Genomic DNA, 21933 nt, shown 5'->3' on the forward strand with positions numbered 1-21933 from the left:
CTGGCTTCCTTGCTCAGGCCTCTCAAAAAAAACCTGGGTTCCATAAGTGTGTCATTTTTAGCAGTGATGCTAAATAAGGGAGAATAGGAATAACACATAATTTGTCTTTCTGGAATTCTATCCAATAATTGCCAGACACATTAAGGTTTATTTCAGACACACTTCAGGTGTTGAGTCACTGATTTAGCCTGTTCGTAAACACCTCAACTCAGCCTTTCACCCTTCTGAGGTTGATAAATGAGAACCAACACAGGTTGGGTGATATTGTATGTATAAGCTCTTAAGCCTAAGTGCTATATAATAACGTGTCATTATCATTTTGGCTTGAACGTCTACTTGCATTCACAGTAATTTGGTAATATGGTCCTATACACACTGATATTAACGATACATATGGTGATCCATTCTTCTATGAAATGTACATAACATTATAGTGATATTGCAACCATATTTCTCGTAGTGTACTTGTTTTGTCTAGGGGTGAAAGGTCGTGTTCCATTGTTTCTCGTGATGTCAATTCGAGGTAGGGGGAAGTGGGGGTAAATTACATCTCTTCCTGTGATGTCATCAGAGGTCAACGGTCATGTGATGTCACTTCCGCTACCCCTGGCATTTTGATGAAATGACATCCCTGAGCACAAGCTGCAGAGGAATGATGATTATTCATCAAAATGCACAATGGATTCTACACCGCTACCAGAGTGCATCGTTCCAGTAAACGTCATTTTTGTATCTTTTCATGAAATAATGTAATAATTTAAATTCACTGACAAGTGTTTTCTGAATTCAGACCACAGTGATGCCACCAAGCCCTTCTCCAGCATTGTGGATCGGATCAATATTTGGAAATATTTGATATTCAAATGTTCAAACTTTGAAAAAACAGTTACAAAATAGACTTGTACAAATCACACCCTGCAAGTCCATCACAATATGATATAATATTTATAACGCGCTTAATACCCAGAGGTTTCTTAGCACGGACCCAGCACTGACCCGGGATCGAACCTGTGTTGCTCATCTTGCTTCCTAGGCCAGCACGTTGCCCCTGAGCTATCCTCCGGAGACAAATGTCAATGAACCAGTACTGTCTTTCCAAGACATAAAACCCTAAGGACTATAAACATCAGAGAGAAAACAGCATTTTTGACAGAAGCCTGGGGCACATTCCCTTTCCGGGCATTCAATGACAGGGTCTGAGGTCAAGGAAATGCCTTGAGGGAGGACGATCAAGAGACTCGTGCTGAAGACTATTCGGGCCTGATTCACCGAGGGTTTTTCACTGGGATTGCGCCATTGTAAAATGCATTTGTAAATCAGGCCCATTCGCGTTTTGTCGCCCGAGAACAGAACTCGTTTGCGTTAGACGACACATTCTTCAGAGTTGTTCATTGTGTATACCTTTAAGCACCGTCAGACAGAGTGATATTTCCTAGACTCACTGTCCTTTTTTTGGACAGTTTTTGAAGCCCGGGGTTGGAACGTAGGTTTCTAGATTCCAGAGACAGGAAGAGAACAAAGGTTAAAATCACATAAAACGTCAAATGCGAAATGATCACATGGTCCCTTATTCCTATTACGTGTTTCTAGGAGTGCAGAACTTGGGAAATCTGCATCACCCGATGGGTTAATTTAGCAACTACGCCAGGGTTTTCCAAATCCAGCCCTTGAGGGTCGGAATACTGGGCTTTCGGGACTTCACTCATCAATATTCATGAGATAAACTTGCCTGCATTGATTCTAGATGTATGCACATTTTCCCTAATGAATATTGACAAGGGTTATGCTGAAATCCTGTCAGGAATCTGGGCCTCGAGGACTGGAGTTGGACAACCCTGAACTATGTGGCTATAGTGATCCTTGTTGCGCACTGCGGCAGCCACTTTCCTGTGGGTGGAGGGACTCCAAGTGCTGTAGAGCTGTGAAGAGGTCCTGAACAGAGCATGGCATGTCGTTGTTCCTTTCTTATAATAGATTGTGCAGTGCATACTTGCCCTCACTTTGTGCCCAGTCCAGCTCCCAAAAAATACAAAGAGTAGTTGTGTCCCCTGACTTCTGAAATCATTGTCTCGGGAGGATAGCTCAGGGGCAATGTGCTTGCCTAGGAAGCAAGACGACTCGGAGCAGCACAGGTTTGATCCCTGGGTCTGCCCTTAGAAACGTCTGGGTATTAAGCACATTATAAATAGCCATTTATACATTCAGAGAGACATAACAAGCTCTAGTATATCTCAAAGGGAGTGGAGTCTCACATTGTATGTGGCCATTGGGGAGGCTGGGGCCAATAAGCTAAGCAGTCACAGCAGCAGCCACAGGCCAGGTTCCCTTGGCCACTGCATCCCAGAATGATTCTGAGATGGCCCACTGCTTGGCTCTAGCAATGTCTCTGTCCAGTTCTGTGTATGAAACCAGTGACCGTAGCATTGGCCTGGCATTGCAGTGTAACGTCGAGCATGGACAACACATGTGCACGGTTATATGCACAGAGGGATCCACATCGTGCATTCATCACAGAGTGTGAGAATTAATGGAAGGTCTTATAATTTAACGTTGTACCCCTCAGGAGTCGAGCGTTTGCCGGGAGTTAACGTCCAGAGAACAAGTCAAGAACCCGGTGGCCTACAATGTAATTAATGCAAGTCAGAGCAGTTTAAGAGGAAATTGTTTGCTTGCGTTGGTGCTAATGTGGGCGTTAGCGGATCAAAGGGTGTTTCCATGGTAGAAATGGTGTCTTGGCAGAGTTCTGGGTTGCACAAGGTAAATGGCCAACGTTTGTGAGGTGGGGAGCCTGAATTGTTTACCAGGGTCACAAAGCAGCCCCAGCAACAAACTAAGCAAGAATTGGCAATGCCAACAGTTTCGGCCTTTGCATAGGCATGGGAAAGGCACTGGCCAGGAACTACTGTAGTATTTTTAACTGGCCATTGATGGTAGCAGGTGCAAAATGGTGTGAGTACCGAGCATTTAATAACAGTGCCTGGCAAATGCCTAATACTTATACACAAGCCAAAACTGTTGACTTTTCCAACACTTGTTTTTAACAGGACTTCAGTAAAGGACACGCATAGTGCTTATAAAGAGTGCCTGAAGACAGACCAGTAGTGTGTTCACACCTCCAATAGTCATTAACTCTCAGAGGACTTCTTTGAAAAAACACTGGCAGGCACTTTGAGTCCAACGTTGGATGGTACAGCTTCATAAAAGAGAGTTCTAAATGTTGTGGGCAGTGAGGGGCAGAAAGTTGGTGGGATGGCATAGAGATTAGCATGTCCATGGGCAGTGAATGGGTGGGTAAATAACCAAACAAGACCTTCAAGGTTTGTGTCCCTCCTCATTTGCCATTTCTCCCTAGCTGTACTCTAATGCAATAGTTTTGGTTTATAGGTGGTGCTTTAGCAGCACCTAATATCCAAAACTAAAAAAGAGTGAAGCAGCAAAAAATAGCAGCTATGGAAATAGAGAAAAGCCTCCATTAGAAAAAAACAAGCCCACTTTTTCCTTTGATGGTGTCAGAAGAAGGCACCAGGAAGGAAAGGAATGGTTGTGCGACGGGGAGGCTGCAGACAAGCCAGTGATGTGAGCAAGCTGAAGCGGTTATGTGGCAGTGAGAGAGGAGGTGGGCCAACACCTGCGGGTGGCTGGAATCTCCGTAGGAATACCACTGGTAAATGACTGGGCTGCCAGCCACCTGGGTGGATGAGCTGTGCCATCTCATACTAATAAACAAATCAGAATTGACACTTTTGTAATACAATCCAGGCTGGCGAGGAATAAGGCTATTAGCTCACGGACAAAAGGTGTTTGGTGCTAAATCAGCCCAAATGGCAAAGATGACCAAACTCCGAATGCTACAACATCAAAGCCGAGTCTGCTTCAACAAAGAAAAAAGACTGGCAAAGATGGCCACCATTGAAAAGGGAAACCAGACCTCAATCTGAAAAGATGGAGCGGTTGAACCAAAGGACACAGTGGCTGGTTTTGAAGGATTCTGGACCTGGGTAAAGTGAGAAGCAGAGGCGAGGGTACTGAAAACACAGAGGCCCTGGAGGTCTTCAGAGCCAAATATGTGGCTTGCAATGATGATCATATAGGCAGTCCAAAGCATTTGATTTGCTGCAGATCACAGAATTGCTTTGACATAACTCCTATTTGTTAATTTCATTCGTTTTGCATAGCGCCTGAAATGACGTCTTGTGCCCACTCTGCGGGATTGCAGTAGTTTTATTGGCCAGTGTGTGACTACCTTAGGGAGTATGGGGAACGGAATGGTACAGGTGTGGCACTTACCATCATGGCTATAGGCCATTCATCCGGGCACGGTATGTATGTTGACTGTACTTATGTATGCATTTCACTTGTTTTATACAGCGCATAGTATTGAACCAGACAGCAGAGGAATGTATGAGTACAACTAGGTGATTTTTTAGCTTGACAAGACCACCACTTTTCCAAAGGGTTACACTACTTTTGACCAGACAGTGGTATGTTATGTTAAGTCGCCTATGCCCACACTATAGTTAATATACCCACGCTGACCCTAACCTGTAATCTCTGCGACCACCTTGCCAGCACTGCCCATACTATGCTCAGCCTGCGACTCCTGTGACTACTCTGCCAGCTTTTGCCTATATCATGCAGAGCCTGTGTTTACTGTAACCCTTTCGCCAGCATTGCCTATACTACGCTCAGTTTGTGATCACTGTGACCTTTTTGCTAGTCTTGCCCACATTATGCTCAGCCAGTGACCTGTGTGACTAGCTTGTCTGCACTGCCTATACCATGCCTAGCCTGTGTTTACTGTAACCTTTTCGCCATCATTGCCTATACTACGCTCAGTTTGTGATCACTGTGACCTTTTCACCAGCATTGCCCATATTAGGCTCAGTTTGTGATCACTGTGACCTTTTCACCAGCATTGCCCATATTAGGCTCAGCTTGTGATTACTGTGACCTTTTTGCTAGTCTTGCCCACATTATGCTCAGCCTGTGACCTGTGTGACTAGCTTGTCTGCACTGCCTATATCATGCCTAGCCTGTGTTTACTGTAACCTTTTCACCAGCATTGCCTATACTACGCTCAGTTTGTGATCACTGTGACCTTTTTGCTAGTCTTGCCCACATTATGCTCAGCCTGTGACCTGTGTGACTAGCTTGTCTGCACTGCCCCTATCACACTTAGCCTGAGACCATTCTGCCTGCACTGCCCATATTACTCTCAGCCTATGATTTTTGTGACCCCCCTGCCAGCTTTTGCCTATATTATGCTCAGCCTGTTATTCCTATGATCATTGTGCCAGCACTGCCCGCCCTTTGCTCTAGTCTGTGACTCTATGCGACCACTGTGCCAGCATTGCCCATTCCATACCTTAGCCTCATAGCTACTCCTCGCGGACCCCACATAACTGCCCTACATGGTACACTTACCATCTGCTAGCCTCCCCTCATAGAAATTATGTATATGCCAGGTACCTACACTGTCCTAATAAGGACAATCCTCCACCTACTCACTACAATAGACCATAATATGCCTTACACTCTGCCCCTCTAAGCGTCTGTGACACCCCCTAACAATACCACTAATCTAAACGACCTGATCACCAGACCTTGCAATCTCTCCCAAAGAAACCTCAAACTTCGTGCCAGACTCCCCAAAATGTACAAACCCCCAACCAAATCCCTACACCCCCCTCCTAATAATTCCTCTAGAAATCTAAGAGGCCCCCAGCCTAATACCCAAACTTCATCGCATAAAACTACTAATACTCAGCACCCACTCCAGCTCAATAGCCGACTTACTCAAGGCCCCACCACCCACTCTAGGAACCACCACAATACCTTGGCACCCTGAGACCACACTGTCCGGCATAAGAGGAGCCCTAATAAATGCCCGGTCTATGGTGGCACATGGCACAGAAATAGCCGACTTAATTGCAACTGAAAAAATGGACTTCATCGCTATCAGAGAATCCTGGCTTAACCCAGCAGCAGGCCCAGCGATTATGTTAGCCATTACAGAGGACTATACCCTCCTAAGAATAGACTGCACTACCTCCCGTGGCTTAGCCATAATTGCCAAAACTAGCCTAATTGAGATTCGCTTCTCCACTAAATGTTGATTCACGTGAATCCCTGACTGCCAAATTTACCATATCTAACACCCAAACTCTATCTCTCCACCTAATCTATAGACCTCCAGGCCCACTAGGCTCCTTCGAAGAAGATCTCACTAGCATCCTATCGGATAACCTCAAAAATGCCTCACCAAGCCTTCTCTTAGGAGACTTTAATCTTGGCTACAAAGACCCTTCAGAACCCTATGCCACACAGATTAACGATTCTATCGAGGAATTAGGATTTACCTAAAAGGTAACAGGCATTACACATACTAAAGGTAGAACCCTTGACTGGATAGCAGAGCACAACTGCCAAACTTCTGTCACTGCCATAACACCATTGCCCTGGTCCGACCACCATATGATGTCCACATCACAGCTCCCCACCATGCCATCAATTTAGCCCCAGTCATCCCCACTAGGAATAAAAAGAACATTACAGCCAATAAACTCATCCCTCTAATCCTCCCTACCTTGAATTCTCTTCCTGCCTCCGCAGACCCACTTACCTTGGTTGACGAGTACAATAAAGTAATGCTATCTGCCCTAGACACCATAGCACCCCTGAAAATCAGAAGGTGCAAACAGAAAAAACCTGTCAATACACGGTTCTCTCCCCACCTAAAAGCCATTAGACTTGAGAAACGTAAATGCGAACAAATTTGGAGACAAGACCCGTCCGATGCTAATAAAAACAACCTCACAAAACTAGCCTCTATGTACAAAAAAGAAATGATCCTTGCTAAACAAGAATCTTACAACATGCACATTACCCAAGCTAATTCCAATACTAAAGAACTGTTCATAATTCTTAAAGAAATAGAAAAACCTATCCAAGCCCCTGACACGTGCCTTAAGGACAAAACCTGGTGCACCAGCATTCAAAGCGCCCTAGTTAATAAAATAACGACCCTTCAGGCAAAAATTACTGACAAAAAAGAATCCCTCCTCCGCGCCTCAAATCCTAACAATATCATCGCCCCCTTCTCCCCGAACACCCTACCTCCTGCCCCCCTCTGAACTGCCTACACCCCTCTTCAACTTCAAGAAAGTATCCACTCTAGAAGTTGAAAAAGTAATCCTAACTCTCAAACCGTCTAATTGGCATGGTGACCCCTGCCCAGCACAAATTATAAAGGATGCTGCAAGGGACCTCTCCCCATTTATAACTAAGCTTATAAATGCCTCATTCTCTATCGGTACCATTCCCAATAACTTGAAACAATCTTGGGTCCTCCCACTCCTAAAAAAACAAACTCTTGACCCGTCCATTCCCACTAACTACCGCCCCATTACTACAGTACCGTTCCTGCTGAAAATCCTAGATAAGGTAGCATACCTCCAAATCCAACAATATCTGGAATGTAGCCACCTCCTAGGAGCATGTCAGTCAGGTTTCAGACCTCAACACAGAACGGAAACTGCGCTGATCGACCTTAAAGCACAAATAAACACCCTGAGAGACAATGGTAATACAGCACTTCTACTGTTGCTCGTCCTCTCAGCGGCGTTTGACTTGGTTGACCACAAGACTCTCTGCCAACACCTGGACTCTGCTACGCACTTCTCACAAGAAGCCATAGGTTGGATCCAATCCTTCCTAGACAATAGAACCATGCGGGTCTTCGCACCCTCAGCAGCTGCGGACCCTATACCTATTACCTGCAGTATGCCCCAGGGCTCATGAGTTTCACCCACCCTGTACGACATCTTTACAAAGCACCTTTTTGACAATCTAGATGGCCTGGGTATCACTTACACTAACTATGCAGATGATAAACAGATCCTCATCCTGTTGACGGGAGATTACAACAAGGATTTGGCCTTCGTGAATAGAGTGTACCTCATCCAGGCATGGATGGCATCTCATGGACTATGCCTGAATGATGACAAAGCAGAACTCCTCATTGTCGGCACCACGGCAAATCTTAACAAATTAGGCCATCTCTACTCTAATTTCATGATGGACAACAATAACATCACAGTAGCGAAGGAAGTTAAAACTCTTGGTTTCTACCTTGACTCTACTCTCACTTTCAAAAAACAAGTAAATTCCGTGGCCTCGGCTACGGCTTACACTTGTAAGCTAATCAGATCAGCTAAGCCATTCCTTACACCTAATAATTGCATCACTCTAGCAAGAGCTTTGGTACTAACTAAATTGGATTATTGTAATGCCCTTTACATAGGGTGCAGCAAATACATTACTAATAAGATCCAGATCTTACAAAATAATGCTCTGAGAGCAGCTCTCAACATTCCGAAGAAAGTCCACATATCTGACTTCAGAAGATCCAACAACTGGCTTTCCTTAAAAGACAAAATCTTCTTTAAATCAGCCTCCTTGACTCATAAATGCCTACACATGGCCTCCCCACTGTACCTCACCACTAGATTCTTGAGACAATCCACTAACCGCCCTTCTGGAACAGCTACTGCCAACTTACTTCAAGTGCCTAGATGTAAACGTACGAAGATAGGCGGCAGCAGCTTCCCGATCAAAGCTGCCCAAAACTGGAACTCACTCCCACCCTCTTTAAGGGAAGACATGCCCTACCCACGCTTCAGATCCAACCCTATCCACTGGATCAAGGAACACGACATTCAACCCCTCACCACTCTATGATCACACTAGTGTCCGCCTTTACTGTATATTAACTGTCTGATGTTTCCTGTCACCACATGTTCACCTGTATGACAACCCTCAGTACTGTTTTTAATGTATTGTACTGTAACGTACAGCATTGTAACCTAAGCTGAACAGTCCTCTTTTGCTTTCTGCGCCCTAATACCCTTGGGTCTGGTGCGCTTTATAAATAAATAAACAAACAAACAAACAAGTTGATTTATACCACACATCATTACCATTGGCATGGTCTCCAGGGGCTCACATGGTTCTGCAAGAAAGTGGGTTGTGTGGTTAGTGAGGGATAATGGATAAGGGTAGAGGTTGTGCTTTTCTGTTGTCGATTGTAGAACCAGAAGAAACTGGCACCTGTGCAAGATGGATTTCTAGGTGTGTTTGGATTGTGCTCACTAGGGTTATTGTGTCCGAAAGGACTAGTGACTGGGTTGATTGACTGTGGCAGTTAGTTTTATATTGAATGTCTCTCTTGTGTGTTTGTGTGTTTGTGTGTTTGTGTGAGGTGAGACTGATCCGTTAGATTGTGTGGGGTATGCTGCAGAGGAGGGATCTGTGTGATTATTGATTAAAAAAAAAACTGAATGCAAAAATGCCAGATTTGTTTTTCTTTCCATGGTATTATATGCAGGAGGAGACCCCCTGCATCCCCCCATGACGCCCTTACATAATTAATACACTAACCCACCCTTCATGTACAATTGCTGCAAAATCCGTAAAATAAACGTTGGCATTTTCGCATTCAGTATTTTCGTCCGCTCAGTAATTGACTGATACCGGAGAGGTGCAGGGAAGCTTAATGGTTGGTACAGTGTGTCTGTTTTATTGTTGGTTCCAGAATCTTTACTGTCATTGGATTATCTTGGGTCCCGGTGATATTGCTGGCAGCACCCGTTTATATTGCATCACCTCCCTTTATACTTCCACAGTACTTATCTGTAGGAATGCACAAGTGTATGTATGCATGGGATGTATCTACTTCCACAGTACTTATCTGTAGGAATGCGCAAGTGTATGTATGCGCAAGTGTATGTATGCATGGGATGTATCTACTTCCACAGTACTTATCTGTAGGAATGCGCAAGTATATGTATGCGCAAGTGTATGTATGCATGGGATGTATCTACTTCCACAGTACTTATCTGTAGGAATGCGCAAGTATATGTATGCGCAAGTGTATGTATGCATGGGATGTATCTACTTCCACAGTACTTATCTGTAGGAATGCGCAAGTGTATGTATGCATGGGATGTATCTACTTCCACAGTACTTATCTGTAGGAATGCGCAAGTGTATGTATGCATGGGATGTATCTACTTCCACAGTACTTATCTGTAGGAATGCGCAAGTGTATGTATGCATGGGATGTATCTACTTCCACAGTACTTATCTGTAGGAATGCGCAAGTGTATGTATGCATGGGATGTATCTACTTCCACAGTACTTATCTGTAAGGAATGCGCAAGTGTATGTATGCGCAAGTGTATGTATGCATGGGATGTATCTACTTCCACAGTACTTATCTGTAGGAATGCGCAAGTGTATGTATGCATGGGATGTATCTACTTCCACAGTACTTATCTGTAGGAATGCGCAAGTGTATGTATGCATGGGATGTATCTACTTCCACAGTACTTATCTGTAGGAATGCGCAAGTGTATGTATGCATGGGATGTATCTACTTCCACAGTACTTATCTGTAGGAATGCGCAAGTGTATGTATGCATGGGATGTATCTACTTCCACAGTACTTATCTGTAAGGAATGCGCAAGTGTATGTATGCATGGGATGTATCTACTTCCACAGTACTTATCTGTAGGAATGCGCAAGTGTATGTATGCATGGGATGTATCTACTTCCACAGTACTTATCTGTAGGAATGCGCAAGTGTATGTATGCATGGGATGTATCTACTTCCACAGTACTTATCTGTAGGAATGCGCAAGTGTATGTATGCATGGGATGTATCTACTTCCACAGTACTTATCTGTAAGGAATGCGCAAGTGTATGTATGCGCAAGTGTATGTATGCATGGGATGTATCTACTTCCACAGTACTTATCTGTAGGAATGCGCAAGTGTATGTATGCATGGGATGTATCTACTTCCACAGTACTTATCTGTAGGAATGCGCAAGTGTATGTATGCATGGGATGTATCTACTTCCACAGTACTTATCTGTAGGAATGCGCAAGTGTATGTATGCATGGGATGTATCTACTTCCACAGTACTTATCTGTAAGGAATGCGCAAGTGTATGTATGCATGGGATGTATCTACTTCCACAGTACTTATCTGTAAGGAATGCGCAAGTATATGTATGCGCAAGTATATGTATGCATGGGATGTATCGAGCACTTATCAACCTGGGAAGCAACAACGCACTGTACATAAGAGACACACAAAGGGGCTTCTTTCCTCTCCTATATTCCAGTAACAGCTTATGCAGCTTTTTCCACAGTAAAATAAAACATATTTTCTTGTGGAAATTTCGTTCAGGCCGGATGAGCAGTTGCCCTAGAGCATTTGAGGGTTTTATACCCAATAAACACTTCAGACGCCTGCGAGTCGGCCTGGTGTTTTATAGAGTAAGGAAGCATGTGTGACCCACTAATGAAATCCAAACTGTGGTCTCCACAGAGGGTTATTCTAGTGCAGTGCCTCCAGACTCAGGAGGCAGGTGATGAAGCCAAGCTGGGAACTGGGAAGGATGCTTTCATGCAGGTCATTTAACGGTAGATAGTGCTTTGCTGAAAAGCAGCAAACATGGGTTGCTGGCTATGAAGCCAAGCTGGGAACTGGGAAGGATGCTTTCATGCAGGTCATTTAACGGTAGATAGTGCCTTGCTGAAAAGCAGCAAACATGGATTGCTGGCTATGAGGCCAAGATGGGAACTGGGAAGGATGCTTTCATGCAGGTCATTTAACGGTAGATAGTGCCTTGCTGAAAAGCAGCAAACATGGGTTGCTGGCTATGAAGCCAAGCTGGGAACTGGGAAGGATGCTTTCATGCAGGTCATTTAACGGTAGATAGTGCCTTGCTGAAAAGCAGCAAACATGGATTACTGGCTATGAGGCCAAGATGGGAACTGGGAAGGATGCTTTCATGCAGGTCATTTAACGGTAGATAGTGCCTTGCTGAAAAGCAGCAAACATGGGTTGCTGGCTATGAAGCCAAGCTGGGAACTGGGAAGGATGCTTTCATGCAGGTCATTTAACGGTAGATAGTGCTTTGCTGAAAAGCAGCAAACATGGGTTGCTGGCTATGAAGCCAAGCTGGGAACTGGGGAGGATGCTTTCATGCAGGTCATTTAACGGTAGATAGTGCCTTGCTGAAAAGCAGCAAACATGGATTACTGGCTATGAGGCCAAGCTGGGAACTGGGAAGGATGCTTTCATGCAGGTCATTTAACAGTAGATAGTGCCTTGCTGAAAAGCAGCAAACCTGGGATATCGGCTATAATGGACATTGCTATGCAGAATAGCATACGCCCAGCTGCACATTCTGAGACTTTTCTACGTCACCGAGCAGCTCTATGCTAAGTAATACACCATGCTGCAGATTCAGAAATTGGAGATGAATTGGAATACCCCCATGGTGTACTTGATGGGGGTACCTTATGTTGTATAATACTAGCATGAACACTTTTCTTTTTGAAACACTTAATGAGTGCTTTGAGATTTAGAAGGGGTTGTCTTTTGCTTTTGAAACGTGCAGACATCTCCAGGTTAATCCAGCCAGTTTGCTAATCCACAGAGTGTAAAATGGGACGGCAAAGCCTGCAGCCATCTCCTATGCGCTTCAGTGCCTGTCAGGGAATGTTCGAGGATATCTCATGGCGGGAAGAATGACATATTCAGCCGGTTGTGATATCTCAGCTGGAGGATGATACATATAATAGGATGTGATGTCAAAATTTGAATATTATAATATAATTGGACAATTGTGGTGTCAAAATGATGGGGTCCTGTGAATCCCCTGTTCGATATTTGTATTTGTAGAAAAAGTTACCCGCGGCATTGTTATAGTCATTAAAAATGTTAAAATATGTAGCCATTCACTAGAGGTGCTATTTGTGAATATATCACTGCATATAAGTACCCTTACTGCAGCGCTGGGAGTTGGGCAGGTACCCCAGAGCTTGGCAATGTTACTGCATGCTGGCAGGTTGTGAAATAGTGACACAGTGTGTACTTGACAGTTCCCTTTGCTAGCAGTTACTAGCGTTGTATCTTGGCCTTATAGTGACAGGTAACACTCGATTAGAAATAAAGAAAGGACAAGCGACCCGAACTGCACTCTGGCTAAAGGTGACCAGTGGACAGGGCTTTAAGTGGGCTGGCCAGGGTTAGCCGGGGCAGAGGCCCTGCAGTCTCCGAAATTCTGCTCGAGATGGGCCTTGGCGGAGCTCCCTAAATTCCCCTGGTGTCCCCAGCACACTAGAAAGAAAGGCATTTTTTTCTAAAGCCTGAAGCTCTCGTGTATAGGTGAGAGAATCAGGCTTTAGAAAAAAAGCCTTTTCTTCCTTTGTGGTGCAGACCCCCACCAGGAAACCCCTTTAACTAGAGATTCAGGGATCATCACCCTCGCATCGGGTGGGAGGGTGATGAGTGATGCAAAGGTGTGCCTGGCAGGGGGTTGGCACCACAATGAAAAATCGTTAGCTGGGGCTATGGCCAAAAGGGGCATGGCCTAGCAGGTGGCATTCAGGTTAGGGAAGTGTTGCCTCTTAATTGCCGCACGACCCCAATCAGGCTACACCCCTTTTCGGCCACGCCACCCTAAGAGCCCCGGTTCGAGTATGCGTACCACTTAAAGCACTGCTGCTGCACCTGCAATCGCTCTGGGGAAGGGGGTGAGGTAGCATAGTGGCAGCTCTGTGCCCCCATGCTTCGCGCGCAATGCTGCAGCCAATTACGTGAGGCGTTACATCCCTGGCTTCCCAGCTCCCCTATGGGAATCAGAGAGGGGGGCGGGAGGGTCACTTATCTGGAGCCGTTTTGCATTAACAAGTCTGCAGCGTTTCCTCCCTGGGATGGTTAAGGAGTATCGCTGCTGCCCCCGCCTACCCCCTCTGAAGAGCTGACCTCACAAAGCGCTCCTGCCTCCTCCTCGGGGACCCGAGGAGAGTGTGCCAGCAGTCAGCAGCTGTCTTCGGAACCAATGCGTGGAGTGTGTGGAGGTGATTAGTCCAGACCCCCAGAGATCGCCTGTTCCCGGCCGCCCGTGTGTCAGCACGTGGTAACCCCCTAGAAGCCTGTAGCCCCCGATACCTTGTGACACACTCACGTTCTCACAAAGACGCTGAGACGCTGCGGCTGCAGGGCAGACTAAACTGGAATGAATTGACGCTCTGCCCAGTGATTCACCCAACAATAACTCCACTGTCTGGCTCCCGCCGCCAGGAGCTTGAGGGCCCTTGGCAAGGGGTCCAAACAAAGTGCTGCTGTCTGTCTCAACAGGCCACGTCCGCCTGCCCAGGTTCGGTGCTTCCTTTCTGGTGTCAGTCTCCAGAAGCTTAACCTAATTGTGTTAGTGGACTGCAAAGCAATGCAACGTTTTTACAAGGATGTTTCACAAGCTTTGCATACCCTAACACAGAGCATTAGTGGCACAGCGGCACATACTAGTTGAGCCCCAGAAGAATTGTGCTTATGTGGGCTACCGAGGGAGTAGCCACCACCCTTGAGTTCCCTACTGGCTGTTAGGCCTGTGGGTAGGGTGACCAGACGTCCCGGTTTTCCCGGGGCAGTCCGGGTTTAATCACCCTCTGTCCCGGGAGATTTTTTCATTTTAGAAACCATTTTAGTTTGCCTGGTTGGGAAGCTACCGTCCCTGTTTTTGCCGGGATCCGATTTCGAAATCACGAAATCGGGTCCCGGGGCGACTCTTCCTGTGTGAATCGGGGCGTGAAATGCTTTTCACGCACCAATTTCCTCCCACTTCCCCTACCCAGTGCTCTCCTCCAGTGAGAGGAGTGTGCCTGTGAGCACACCCCCACCCCGCCCCCAACACAACAGGCCAGTGACATAGAAGTAGGGCTACAATTATATTTGTAGTTACGTTAGTCCTAATTCTATGTCCATGAACTGTCCCATTTTTTTCTTTTTTTTATCTGGTCACCCTACCCATGGGCGATGTCTGCCCACTGCCCAGTGGAATGACCTATCATTTTTCGATACATCCTTCCCGCTGCTGGTTGCATTTTGGCTGGGCTACAAGGCCTACAGCCACTGCCAGGGGGCATAGCAATCTCCTCCCACGCCTGACCCCCTTCTCAGGGTTTGCCATTGACCATAAAATTGCCTCTTGTCAGCCATCCTAGCAGAAGTTTAGTTTTGATTTGTAATCTTATTCTCCAACATGAACAATAGATGGAAGTATGGACAGGTAACGCGTCGTGAGTGGGCATACAGTATAGAGTCAAGAGTCAGGAGAGCATGTGGCCGGCAGAGTATAGGGCATGGAGTCAGGAGAGTATGTTGCAAGCAGAGTATAGAGTCTGGAGTCAGGAGAGCATGTGGCTGGCAGAGTATAGAGTCTGGAGGCAGGAGATCATGTGGCCAGGAGAGTATAGGGTATGGAGTCAGGAGAGCATGTGGCCAGCAGAGTATAGATTCTGGAGTCAGGAGCGCATGTGGCCAGCAGAGTATTGGGTATGGAATCAGGAGAGCATGTGGCCAGCAGAGTATAGGGTATGGAGTGAGGAGAGCATGTGGCCAGCAGAGTATAGGGTATGGAGTCAGGAGAGCATGTGGCCAGCAGAGTATAGGGTATGGAGTCAGGAAAGCATGTGGCCAGCAGAGTATAGGGTATGGAGTCAGGAGAGCATGTGGCCAGCAGAGTATAGGGTATGGAATCAGGAGAGCATGTGGCCAGCAGAGTATAGGGTATGGAGTCAGGAGAGCATGTGGCCAGAAGAGTATAGAGTCTGGAGTCAGGAGAGCATGTGGCCAGCATAGTATAGGGTATGGAGTCAGGAGAGCATGTGGCCAGAAGAGTATAGAGTCTGGAGTCAGGAGAGCATGTGGCCAGCAAAGTATAGGGTATGGAGTCAGGAGAGCATGTGGCAGCTGAGAATGTAGTCTGGACTCAGGAGAGCATGTGGCCAGAAGGGTATAGAGTCTGGCGTCAGTAGAGCATGTGGCCAGCAGAGTATCGATTCTGGAGTCAGGAGAGCATGTGGCCGGCAGAGTATAGAGTCTGGAGCCAGGAGAGCATGTGGCAGGCAGAGTATAGATTCTGGAGTCAGGAGAGCATGTGGCCAGGCGAGTATGAAGTCTGGAGTCAGGCGAGTATGTAGCCAGTAGAGTATAGAGTCTGGAGTCAGGAGAGCATGTGGACAGTAGAGTAAAGAGTCTGGAGTCAGGAGAGCATGTGGCCGGCAGAGTATAGGGTCTGGAGTCAGGAGAGCATGTGGCCAGGAGAGAATAAAGTCTGGAGTCAGGCGAGCATGTGGCCATCAGAGTATAGGGTATTGAATCAGGAGAGCATGTGGCCAGCTGAGATTGTACAGCCTGGAGTCAGGAGAGCATGTGGCCAGAAGAGTATAGAGTCTGGAGTCAGGAGAGCATGTGACCAGCAGAGTTTAGAGTCTGGAGTCAGGAGAGCATGTGGCCGGCTGAGCATAGGGTCTGGAGTCAGGAGATTACTACCTGGAATCATGAGCTTCTAGCCAGACAACAGAGATCGGCCGCTTTGGGGATGTGTTAGAAAGAGCCACAAATAGACACAAATACTTTTTTGTTTATACAAAATGGAGGACAGGCCATCAAATGAAAACCATTACCCAACGCACAAAGGTGCCAATTCACAAGGCCTCTTTCCCCTATGCCCCCTTTGCAGCAGTCTAGGGTCTGGATTTCCCTGGGTGGGGTACAGTACGCAATGGCCAAGGATTGGTGGGTGCACAATAACACCAAAGACAATGACTGACACTTTGGAACTGCTACAGTGGTGATTTGGCATAGTACAAAAGCATAGCAACATAACATAACTTATGTCATTTTCTCTCACACTTGGAGATAAATATATTCTGTGTTTCCGGGGGGGGGGGGGCGTATTCTAAGAAGGAGAGAGAGTAGGGAACTTTCGTGCATATGTTGAGGGACTAGAACGCAGGTGCATTTTGCCCCTCACATTCTGAGTCTACAACTGTTTGTGAATTATTAGTTCCACACTGTGCTGTGCTGAACACATCTTTTTGTAATGAGACCTTTCAAATGAGAACTTTACGCACAGCTCTTTTAAAGCCTGTGCCCCCCCGTATCCCCAGGGATGTCATTTAGGGGTCACCAGGGGGACCCTTGCTACCCCCGTGGCCTCCCTTGGTACCCCTAAAAAAAAGTTACATTTTTTCTTTTTTTACAAATTGGAGCTCCTTGTCTGTGACCAATGCCATGTGGTTCTCTGTTTCTAGAGGGGCTTGCTTTCTTGTTCAGGCTTCTTAAAAAGCCAGGGGGCTCCACAAGTGTAACACTTTGAGCAGTGACCCTAAATAAGAAGGAATAGGAATAACAAATCATTTATCTTTCTGGAATTCTATACAATAATTGCTAGACTCATTAAAGGTTTTTTTCAGGCACACTTCAGTGTGTGAGTCACTGATTTAGTCTGTTCTTAAACACCTCAAATTCACAAAGCAGATATAAACCTCCAAAAAGCAGCTAGAGTAGAATTAGCCTCCATTTCAAACTATGGGCCTAATTCACAGAGCATTATAAAACACTTCTGTGAATCAGACCCTAAGTATTTTTCATAGTCTACTTAGAAACACTGCTATGTGATGCCACTTCCGGTTTTGTCCAGTCAATGGGTAAACGTTCGTGTTCCATTGCTTCCCGTGATGTCACTTCGGGGTGGGGTCAAATGACATCACTTTATGTGATGCCACCAGAGGTCAAGGGTCATGTGATGTCACTTCCGCTACCCCTGTCATTTTGGTGAAATGACGTCCCTGTGCCCCCCCATCCAACCATCTGCACATGCCGTGTCTCTAACAAAGGCTCATCCTCTAAGCCCCCTCCTCTAATACCACCAATCTAACTTTCATTTTTAAAATGGCCTGCTGAGGCTCAGCTCTAAAGTAAACTTCATGATTTGTTTCGAATCCTCAGGAAAAAAAACAGACATGCATGCTGCTGCTCATCCCTGAATTTGTTTGCACTCCAAAGTAAAGTTTCCTGAAAAATACGAGAAAAAAGGAGACTTCAAATTAATTCCTGAGAGCCTTTAAGGATCTGACATCTGTCCTGCCCTTGACTAGCTAATCTAAGTGAAGCTTGCTGCACATCTGTATACCCTACCCCCAGTACCCAAGTACACCTCAACTCAACACCCCCAACTCTGGAACACCCTACCTCTCAACATCAAAACTATCAAATCCTTCTAGACCTTCAGGAAGCAGGTCATCAGCTGGCTCCTAAACACCAGACCTTACACCCCGTGCGGTAACTGGTTTAGGCATTGTATTTATATTGTAAATTGTATATTGTGCATATTGTATGTGCACTGTATATTGATAACTGCTATTGATAACTGCATATATATGTATGTATTATAAGTTTGTACGAAGTATGTAACACAAAGATACTTCTCAAACGATGTAACCGTATTCTTAAGCGCCCTTCTACCCCTGGGTTTGGAGCGCTATACAAATAAAATAAACAAACAAACAAACCCTACACGCCACTCACTCACCGTTGCCTGCCTTTCTTAAGCGGCCATTTTGCTTAACTATTTACCAGACAATTTTATCAGCTTTGCTAATATTTTGAAGAGACTCATATTTTAGTTTCTTCTGTAACTGACATGCTAGCTAATTTGTTTTCTTTGTGTTACAATCTAACGGTTCTGCAATATTTAAAGATGAAAGCAATCTCAGATTCTCTAGCAACAGGTCATGCCGCAGGCACAGAGACCATGGCCAGCGGGCACTGCAAGCAGTGTCACTGTGCCAGGGGCAAGGCCGCAGCCCATACCTTCAGGTACTTCAGCAAAAAGGCCTGCTGCATATAGTATGTCTTACGTAGAGGCCAACTTTAACTAAAAAAAGACGTTGATTTTGGATGCCATGCTCGTTTGGTATGGTAAAGTGATAAACTACTTTGAAAAAATGCGTACATTCCCTTTTGCGAAATTTTGTTGAAGGGATGCTGCGAAGCAACACGGAAGGAACACTGAAATGCAGCAGCTGTGGTTAGCAACACGACTATAACTCCTGCCACCCACTGCTCATGGCATCACACATGACATCACAGATGACATCACAAATGTCACAGAAGTTATGGGGCACACCCCCTCTAGACATGGTCGAGGCGTGGATACAAATGCCTGAATACAGGGGCTTCTTTTGTAGCTGCTGCAAATAATGCCTTAATTGAAGCAATTACACGTGTTCTTATCGTCATGTATGATGCATGCATGTAGGCCTCACTGTGCCGATGCTGCTGCTTTGCAACACTGTGCATCATTTCAAGGGGACCGATTCGCATAAGGGACCTTTGCTCCTAAAAGCACTCACACCCTACTTAAAAAGCTTGCTTGCACCGAAGTAAAAAGCCATTGCTTCACAAAATAAATAAACAAGCAATGCAAATGATTGAAACCTTTGTTGATTGGTCCACATAGGCGTCATTCGGGGTGTCACACAGGCCCAGGCAAATGAAACCCATTTGCACGTTCTTTCGCAGGTGAAAAATACACACCGTGAAATGTCAACAGAGTCACTTACTCTCGTGTCTTTCTTGCAAAGATCAATCCAGTGCTCGCTCCTGCGCTGATCTGGGACTGCAATCTAGCAACTCCCTCTGCTGGACACGGGCAGCAATGACAGGCCTGTCAGCTTTGTAGGCAACATCTGGCTGCCGGCCCGGACTGTGACTCAACGCCTCCTTAATGCTTCCCCACAGAGTGCTTTCATTATTCATTAATTAGGCAGCGTTTTATTCCTTCCCCCAATATAATTGTATTTTAAACGGTGGCAGTATTACACATGCTTAGCTTCTTTGCGCTTTAAAACAGTAAAGCCTCACCAAAACGTCCTTCCAGCAAACACCCAAACAGGAAGTTCATACTTTTCAGATATGTTAGATTCTTGAAAAAAGGCCTTGTCTAATTTCTCCCAAGTTTTCATTATTCTCTTTTTTTTTTTAACAATATCTCCTTTATTTTCAACAATAAAAAAAAACGAAAACACTAACGGTGAAAACATATTACAGACCCTCACACAGCCCTTCTGCGCAGACATGATCATAATGGCTCGGTTGCACCTTTCAAAGATGTACATTGATTGCGTTCAGAGCTCTCCCTGGGATCTGACGAGGGAGCACATTCTCTTTTTTAATGCACAAAAAAATGTGTCCAATACTTTTGTGGAACTGTGAATGTTTTCTGCATGTTATGCGCAAAATCAAGTGGCATGCCTGGTTAAAAAAACAACTACAAGCGCGTGGCTATTCTGGGGTGTGTCTAGGTCTTGAAAGGTCTTTAGTACACATTATTGGTCAGGATCCACAGTTGTCTCGTGCCAGGTGTGAAATAATCAACTGATCTTGGACATCATAATGCGGGTAAAAGCTGTAGAAGAATGTCGCGTTTACATCCCATTTCAAGGGCTAGAACGGTGGATAACGGCCTGGCAGGTCAAGTTAACGGCCTGAGCGATACTTTGATAAACCGCGGTACTAAAAAAAAAAGTATTTCATTACTTATCCAAAATGGCTGCCATGGTTGTAGGAGGCAGGGCTCTGCTTGGAGCCCCTCTTCTATGACAATGGCGGCCAAAAAGGGAAGAGGGAAGCTGCTGTGGCAGTGGCTGGTGCCGCTGCCTCAACAATAAGGTAAGTGGGGCAAGAGAGCGGGGTTGGGAAATGGAAAAAAATTGAAGGACGGGTGGGAGGAAGATGGCGGCCCACAGCGGGGGAGGAAGCTTGTGGGTTCTGTGGATCGCGGGCTGAGATCAGAGATTTCAACCCGCAATTCGCACGACCTGCTTGACTGCGCCCTCCTGGCCCTGGTGCTAATGAAAAATGGCCTATGGTAACAATTGAAGGATGTACAGAGCGTGATCTCAGAGCTCTAAGAAATAGAAAAGTAAATGAATCAGGAGTGTTACAAAAGTGGGCAGAGGTTTGCCTGCATTACCACCCTTACAATGGTTACAGCCATCGGGTATTTGCATTCAGATAACTATTGTGCGGCAGAAGAGAAAACATGAGCATATATATGTCTGTGCGTATTTAATTTATATAGTCGGCACTTGGCTGCAATCAAAAAAAGGGGGGATAGAACAAGTAGGGGGGGCGAAGTTTAAGATGGTTCATCTGATGGAGCCAGGCAGGCATACGCTTAGATAGCTAGAGAGCTCTCTGGACCAGGCATGATCAAGATGGTTCATCTGATGGAGGCAGGCAGGCATATATGTAGATCGCTAGTGATCTCTCTGGATCATGCATGATTAAGATGGGTCACTTGATGGAGCCAGACAGGCACATGTATAGATCATTAGAGATCTCTCTGGACCATGCATGCGTATGACTGTACTCTGGCAAGGGGCTCTCTGCCTTGCTTCTTTACGCAGTCAGTCAAATGAGTACTATTTAGATGGGTAGTACTAACATCTCTGCTATGTGCAGCACAGTGGCAATAGCCTTTAAAAGCTCAAACTTGGGCCTGGTTGCAAGATTGCACAAAACACCCAAGTAAATATTACATCCTTGGTTTTTGAGGACCACTGCCCTATACCCTTGTGTACCCGGTGCAGGTCCACCCTTTAGTATTGGACTGAGCAAGTGGGCATGCCTAGGCGAAGAGTGAACACACCTGACACGTATCTTCTTTTGGATACCAAACTGGCCACATTTTTAATCTCACAGCAAACCATAAACGCACTTGAACAATGTGACATTACATATAATACATCATATCCATAACTAACATTTTCTACTGGCAAGTGGTCCAGGAGAACCCATGGCTTCCCGCCTCACTGGGGCGTTGCATGGTGGTGAGGCCCTTCCCCATCCCCGCCATGCCCCACACGGAATGTGTCACTGGGAGCAGCCCCATTTTCTCACTGGGTACATCTGCCCGCCAGACCTGCCGGCCCCTCCACTGCCGGGGCCTCTGGTCGTAGGGCCCCATTCCGGCTCCAGATTCCCCTGGAAAGAAATCTCAGTGT

At 45.9% G+C, this 21933-nt stretch overlaps 1 protein-coding gene across 2 annotated transcripts in view; it reads left to right on the top strand.

The window, feature by feature from the left end:
- RUNX1 (RUNX family transcription factor 1) overlaps positions 1–21933 on the top strand; it is a 697395-nt gene that overhangs the window by 226363 nt on the left and 449099 nt on the right. The gene's annotated exons all lie outside the window — the stretch shown is intronic.

This window comes from Ambystoma mexicanum, chromosome 7p (assembly GCF_040938575.1).
Source record: "Ambystoma mexicanum isolate Mex_15411 chromosome 7p, UKY_AmexF1_1, whole genome shotgun sequence".
In the NCBI taxonomy this organism is placed as follows: domain Eukaryota; kingdom Metazoa; phylum Chordata; class Amphibia; order Caudata; family Ambystomatidae; genus Ambystoma; species Ambystoma mexicanum.